The 6,675-nt window shown below is 40.6% G+C and overlaps 1 protein-coding gene across 4 annotated transcripts in view; it reads right to left on the minus strand.

Annotated features, from left to right (window-relative positions):
• Positions 1-5,812, minus strand: part of lima1a (LIM domain and actin binding 1a) — a 91,421-nt gene extending 85,609 nt beyond the window's left edge. For all 4 annotated transcript variants that reach the window (XM_052009535.1, XM_052009533.1, XM_052009534.1 and 1 more), the window contains exons 1-2: positions 5,672-5,812; positions 5,392-5,425 (exon numbers count right to left, since the gene is read on the minus strand). The gene's annotated coding sequence lies outside the window, so the exon portion shown is untranslated. The remainder of the gene's footprint in view (positions 1-5,391; positions 5,426-5,671) is intronic.
• Positions 5,813-6,675: the final 863 nt, after the last annotated feature.

The raw sequence follows: 6,675 nt of genomic DNA on the forward strand, positions 1-6,675 counted from the left end.
ACCCTTTTTTCTCCAAACATACCCTTTGCTCATTGCAGCCAAAAAGTTCTATTTTAACTTCATCAGTCCACAGGACTTGTTTCCAAAATGCATCAGGTGTGTTTAGATGTTCCTTTGTAAACTTCTGACGCTGAATTTTGCGGTGAGGACACAGGAAAGGTTTTCTTCTGATGACTCTTCCATGAAAGTCATATTTGTGCAGGTGTCACTGCACAGTGGAACAGTGCACCACCACTCGAGTCTGCCAAATCTCCCTGAAGGTCTTTTGCAGTCAAACGGGGGTTTTGATTTGCCTTTCTAGCAATCCTACGAGCAGTTCTCTCAGAAAGTTTTCTTGGTCTTCCAGACCTCAACTTGACCTCCACCGTTCCTGGTAACTACCATTTCTTAATTACATTACGAACTGAGGAAACGGCTGCCTGAAAACACTTTGCTATCTACTTATAGCCTTCTCCTGCTTTGTGGGCATCATTTATTTTAATTTTCAGAGTGCTAGGCAGCTGCTTAGAGGAGCCCATGGCTGCTGATTGTTGAGACAAAGTTTGAGGAGTCAGGGTATTTATAAAGCTTTGAAATTTGCATCACCTGGCCTTTCCTAACGATGACTGTGAACAAGCCATAGCCCTAACAAGCTAATGAAGGTCTGAGATCTTGGTAAAAGTTATCTGAGAGCTCAAATCTCTTGGGGTGCCCAAACTTTTGCATGGTGCTCCTTTCCTTTTCTCACTCTAAAATTGTACAAAACAAAAATAATACACTAATCTTGCCTAAATGTTGAAAGGAATGTTTCATCTTTAACTTTATGACTTTTGGAGATCAGTTCATCTTCTACTCACTTAACTATTCACAGTAACAGAAATTTTGACCAGGGTTGCCCAGACTTTTACATGCCACTGTACATTTTTGAAAGATCGGAGAATTGAGGGCTATGGGGAACTGGCACAAAAGAGTTGAGGCCAGTTTATTTCAGCCATGATCATACTGAATGGCAGGGCAGGCTTGAGGGGCATACTCCTATTTTCCTCATGTCCTTGTGTTAAAGAAGAGCAGACATACACATGATATTAGCAGAGTGGTGACAGTGGGACGAATTGGAGAGCTCTTTCAACGTGCCAACACAGGCACCATGGCCTGAGGCAAGAACTGGACTATCCCATCAAACTTGGGAGGATTTAATCAATGCCCCAAAGTGAAAGCAATCAATCAAAAAGATTCTCTTTAAAACGCAAGTACCATACCAAGATTGTGAAAAAAAAATCAACACTTTAGGTACCTATCAACTTCAGTAGAAAAATGTATCTCAAGTAAGCTGTTTCCAAGGCACATCAATATTTATGGTATGCAACAGCTACAAAATCAATTTATGCACTTGCAGTTAGGAGTACAAACTTAATTATTCAGGAATCAAAAACTCACCAACCTCTTCCCAAATCCTCGGTTGAAAAGGTACACTTAATCACTCCCATGAGTGACTCACCAGGGTAATCTCGCAAGTAAATGTTCAACCAAGATAGGAATGAGCAAGTGAGGAAGCAAACATTACACAATACTAATCTTTCAAATCTGTATTAGTACCACTCCCACATTTCGCATTTCTTAAAATCTTATCACCTTTTGAATTAAAGTCAAAGAATTTACAAGAACACAGTTGCAGCTATTGTGGGTCCCACCCATCAAGACATTCCTGGTATTGAGAACTTGAAACCTGAATAAATGCAGTACACTCAGGAACTGATAACCAAACAGGGGGAATTCCAGGAACTCTGAGCCTCTGCACAGTTTTATGAGCTGGCAATTCTGATGATATTTTCTTTTATTGCACTGCCACCAACTGCAGCAATACTGTAACAAGGTCCTTCTTATGCCTCAAGAGGACTCTAACACCCTTTCAAGGAGCTGGCTTACACAGGTAGCCATGGTTTCTGCCCCACAACCCCCAAGGTGGGCAGCTCATTCATTTCTGTAAAGAGCAACAAAATACACAGCTCCCAGCAAAGAAGGGAAAATAGTGACAACGAAAAGCACAAAATTACATCTTGGTTTTCCTGCTGTTTGATTTGCTGTAGTTTCCACATTACCAGACCCTCAGGTGCTTTCCAAATACAGCCAGTTGAAGTTGGGACAAGCATTAAGGCACACGAGACTGACATGTCGTTTCACACTGGGTAAAGTCACCTCTAGGTGAGGCAAAGGAGGATAAGTACTAAATGCCCCACATCAGGAACTCCAACACATGGCTCTTGCTAGAGGCTGGGGCAGGAGGGAGGGAAATGTCCTCAAGTCAGGTCACTTTGCATACCTCAAAAGACTAATGAGAAAAGCGGAGGTGGTGGGTGGATGGAGGAAGGCCGAAGGTGCATGCGTTATGAATGACGCATATCAGCTAATCTCTTGTGGCATTGCTCTGCCAGATATAGAGTTATGAACATCTGACACTTGGCACTTTTCCCCTCAGGAAAACGATATTGGCCCACCATTGCCATCTGATAGACAAAAAACACCTTGCACACTCTCAGGATGTTCCAAAGCACTCTACAACCACTTTTGAAGTGTAATCATCTCTGCAAGCAAACACAGCAATATTCAAAAACAAAACAGCAAGTGTTTATGTATTACTACAATAGGTTACCCGATGTCCAGGATACTGGGGAAAGAACTCCTCCGCAATTCTTCCAATAGCACAATGAGATTTTGAACATCCACCCAAGATTGCAGCCACAGGGACCCCAAGTTATAATGCTTCATTCAAAAAAAAAGGCATCTGCAGCAACACAACAATGGTGGTGGACTGAAAAAACCCCAGTCTGGTTCTTGTGCTCCAGTCTCAAGAGTGGAGCATGAGACTGCAACCATCAAGAAACAAGAGTGTCAACACCAGTGAAGGGGGCAGCGCTCCCTAGATGACTGCGATATCGAGCTGGAGTCATTTCAAAGGAATTGAAATCAAATAAGGGAGATAATTGTAGGTGAGTTAATGCAATAAAACATTCTGGGAATACAGGAAGGTGGTGAGAACCCAGTGATTTAATTTCTGTGGTTTCCACCCACCCCAATCTGGTTTCTAAATTACATCTCATTACAGCTTCTGTGCCAAAAAACGCTTCACATGCTTCATTGTCTACCATGGACAATCTAAGAAAATTATTCCTCTCACTTCCCAAATAATTGCCAAGTCAGAGACATAAATGTGGAAAAATGCACAATTGCATGACAGGTTGAAGGGGAAAGTCCCTTAGATTAAGAACTTCAGTCTTTCAAAAACAAGAAAGGCAAGCTGGTGTTTTTTTTACAGCTTTGTTGCACAACTGGAAAATGAGAACAGCAGCTGTTGAATAACAGAAAAAAACACAACTTTTCAATACTATGAAACAATCTTTGGCAGATCAACAAATCAAACCTTAAATGTGCAGTAACATAACTATTTTGGAGCATAGTTTGCTGCGCTGTCACACTAACCATTACTTAGACCATTATGTTTCTTTTGCATATAATCATAACTACCACTCTCTTCTCCCAATAGATGGTGATTCATACTGCAGTTTCTCATCACATTGTCTAGACAATAAAGTGCCTGCTGGCTTTTTGACGAGGGGAGATAGAAAAATCTTAGTTAAATCCAATTCTGCCCTCAGCTGACAACTTTACAGTGGGTGAAACACCGGGTGGCACAGTATTCATTCCCTTGTCCAATCTAAAGGAGTGACCAGCTTTCATTTTAATTGCTCCTTACATCCAAGGTGCTTAAAATGCACTCATTGTTCTGAAAGCTAAAGTAGTTGTTTGCAAAACCACAGTAGCAAGGCAGACCAATTTATGTGGAAGTACTGGAAAAGGGGACTCCAGGACTCCATTGGTCATTAACCAGAGATTGTGGGGTCTTTCCTCCCCGTGCCAACCCAATCTGAATAGATAGACAGGCACCCATGTTTAAATGTTAAACAGATGGAAATTCCCAACTATAAAGCATCCCCTCAGTCAAGCATTTTAGAACCAACATGAAGTGAGACTTGAACCCTTTGGCTAAGGTCATTTAAATACAGTCTCATGGATAAGCCCACCTTAATAAAAAAAATTTAATTGCAGTTTGGCATCACACTCAAACATCTGGCACAATACATCCTTAAGTACACAATTCATAATACTGACTCACCAGGAAACAGTGGAAGGGATTTGCAGTCAACAGTAAATATTTCAATTCAAATCAACCAGATTTTCCCCTCATCAATATTAAATCAAAAGGACACAATGTGTTTTTTATATACAAAATGGTAATGGCATTGTATGGGGAATACCAGTTTGGAGTTACAGAGCTCGATAAGATGTTCTGACACCTAATTTAGAACAACTAATCTGGTGTCAATCCATTACACCATATGACTCAGTGACTTCCAAGCCATTTCCTCAGATGGGAACATTAACTTGCTATCCTTTTTAAATCTTTATTAATCAGCATTCTTTAAAATAGTTTTTTCCCCCCAGACCAATCAAACCTATAGTGTATCAATAAGCAAAGCTGTTTCATCCTATTTCCTCAATTTAGCAAGCCATTTTATTAAAAATTCACATTCTTTAAAGTTAATTTCTTCAAGTTACTTAACAAATTCTACAACTGCTTTCTACTGGTTCTTCTAGAATTATTAATTGGAGCAAAAATTTCATTCCAGAACATTCTCACAGAACAGTCCCACAGAAAGGCACAATGGCACACAAGGTAGAAACTCAATTACATGTACAAGAGTTCCTGATCAGTGAACAGTGACACCAAGCAACACTCACCAAGATGCCCCATCTAGTTACCAAAAAGTAGAAACAGGACATGCATAGGTGTTCCACTGGGGAAAAATATTAAAATTAAAAAGACACATTTGAAGTTCTGATTTAACTCGGTGTACATTTTCCTCAGTAACAAGTATAAAAGGCTACAGCCAACTTCTTAACTAGATTTTAGCTGGACACTTCATTAAAGAAAAAAATGCAACACATTCAAACAATTTCTTAAAACACATTTCAATAATAGACTACAATTCAGACAACTACACGGAGACAACTTATCTCAATGGTTATTACCAACTCTTTGCACTATCAAGATAAAAAGAGATCACACAAGAGAAATGGGAAAATAAATCACAAATAATCAGCGATTCTATGAAGCTATAGAAGAGCAATTTTAAAGTTTAAAATTTGTAGAAAATAGAGTCAAAATAAACATCAGCAAGCCCTTAAGCAATAGCATTAGTTTTGGATCTTACTTTTAATTAGGAAATTACCCATCGAGTCCTTCCAAAGTTGTTCCTAAGGTAACATTTCAAGAAAAAAATACTCTTACCCTGGAAGTACTAATTGAGACTACAAGGATTGAATAGTCCAATGTGGTGGGACGGAGGAACTCACCTCAACAAGTGGATTCGTACACGCAAATATAGCACTGCAGAGAAAAATTAGATAACATCAGTTACTTAAATTTAGAAACACTGAAACGCAATTTCATATTTTTAAAAAGTCATTCATCAGTAAAGTCCTTGAGAAGCACACAAGAACAGCATAAATCTCTTCTAACCGTAAACCCAGGGAGAACGGCTTGACCCTTTTCACTGCCTCGGTCCGGCCAACAAGTTTTTGACACCAATATTTCCCTAAAAACACACTTTTGTCAGATTTTTTCCCTCCTCACCTGTTCAGATGTTGTTCCTCTGACTGTTTTCCAAATGTCAAGCAAAAATGAGTTGTTCCGGCAAACGATCGCTCTCACGCACAACCCAACCAACACACCTGCCGCCACTGCCCTGTTCCAATTTCCCAGACTGACGGCGCTGCCTCGAGTTTTGAAGCCACGCACCAACAAATGACCTCAGCGCGTCTGAGTTGAAGATCCGTCGTCCTTGCGAGTCCTCCAGCCTGCAGCGGGCGCTTGAGTTTCTGCGAATGACCTCAAGTTGTCAAAAGGATGAAGTCAGTTTTTGAGTCCTCCCACCGGTCCTCCGAGCCTGCAGGGGGCGCTGGAGTAGCAGCGAGCTCGCTGTCGTTTGATCCCTGAGGTCAACCCCTGACAACAGTACCCCCTAGAGGACTGGGATATTTCAATGTTTAGCGTAGATACGCCGCTTGCTGGGCTGTTGTCGCATTGCTACACTTTCTTGCAAAATCACATCGAATAGTGGAAATTGAGGGTCACTGAAGGAGGCCATCCGACCCATAAGGTCAACGCCGGCCGCGAAAGAGTTATCCAGCTTCATCCCATTACCCAGATCTCAGTCTAGGTCACAGCACAGTAAGTGTTCAAGTTCAAGTTTATTATTGTCGCAGGCATACATACCCTGGATAGAAATGCCATGAAAATTAGCTTTTTGCAACAGCAGCACAGTACAATACCAAGTGTTCATCCAGGTACATTTTAAATTCGATTAGGGATTTTTATCTCACTATCAAACAGCCGAGTTCCAGAACACCGCGAGTATCTAGGTGAAAATATTTTTCCTCAACTCTCGTCTAAAGCTTCTAATTTATTCCTTTAACTATTTCTGGTCTACAGGAGAATCACATTGAATGACAGAGACCCCTCACTAAACCAGGAACCACTCTTCATTGGTAGCATTCAGAAAAGATTCACACAGAAAAAAAGTTTTGAAATGAAAAAAACATATTTAAATGTAACCAAAAGATGCTCAATTGACTACT

The sequence above is a fragment of the Pristis pectinata genome, chromosome X, assembly GCF_009764475.1.
Source record: "Pristis pectinata isolate sPriPec2 chromosome X, sPriPec2.1.pri, whole genome shotgun sequence".
Taxonomy (NCBI): Eukaryota; Metazoa; Chordata; class Chondrichthyes; order Rhinopristiformes; family Pristidae; genus Pristis; species Pristis pectinata.